The following is a 776-nucleotide window of genomic DNA, read 5'->3' as shown; positions in this document are numbered from 1 at the left end:
TAATGGTCCTATACTACTGTATGGTGCTTGAAACTTTACTTACCCTGCCCAACATTATGTTCTCACATATGTATCCACTGTTGAGATATTGTTTGGGGGGCTGTCTCAGAAGATCAACTCACTCCATATATTAAGAACAAAATATCATATTAACTCTGGTCAATATCCATACAGTTTATTGTTAGAAAAATCCTCCCAATATAACTGTTTAGTCATTTCAATCTACAGTGTGTAATCCAGGGTCTAGCTTCCCTCAGTGTTACGTAACCTTAAGTCAGATTTCTCAGGTTCCATTCATAAGAACTCCTTTTGTCCTCTTGTTGTCTGACTTTCACTCAAACACTGTCTCTCAGGTTCATTCAGCTCAATGTGATATCTAGGGCTTTGTGAACTGAACTGGAAAAAAACATGACAGGAAAGGCTTTGATTGCTCATCCAAGTACTGCAGAAACACCTCAGTGGTTTAGAGAACATACTGTTCTTGTAGAGGATCAGCTCCAGTTTCTGACAACCACATTGGCAGCTCATGATCACCTACTATTCTTGAGGACCCAGTACCATTTCTTTAATTCCATGAACACGGTTCTACCCACAATCAGCACTATATTGAGTCAAGGCCATGATTCAAATAGTGATATTTCAAAAACATGTTCATTATTTTGATTAACAAGTATTGTATTTGAATTATTACCCCCGTTAAAGGTTAAAATAGTGTTTTTGACATCCAAGAGACTGGTTTTATTTATTTTATCAAGAAAAATTTATTTTTATCACTT

This window comes from Microtus ochrogaster, unplaced genomic scaffold (genome assembly GCF_000317375.1).
Source record: "Microtus ochrogaster isolate Prairie Vole_2 unplaced genomic scaffold, MicOch1.0 UNK155, whole genome shotgun sequence".
Lineage (NCBI taxonomy): Eukaryota > Metazoa > Chordata > Mammalia > Rodentia > Cricetidae > Microtus > Microtus ochrogaster.
The sequence above is the reverse complement of the archived record's forward strand: the minus strand, read 5'-3'. Positions refer to the sequence as shown.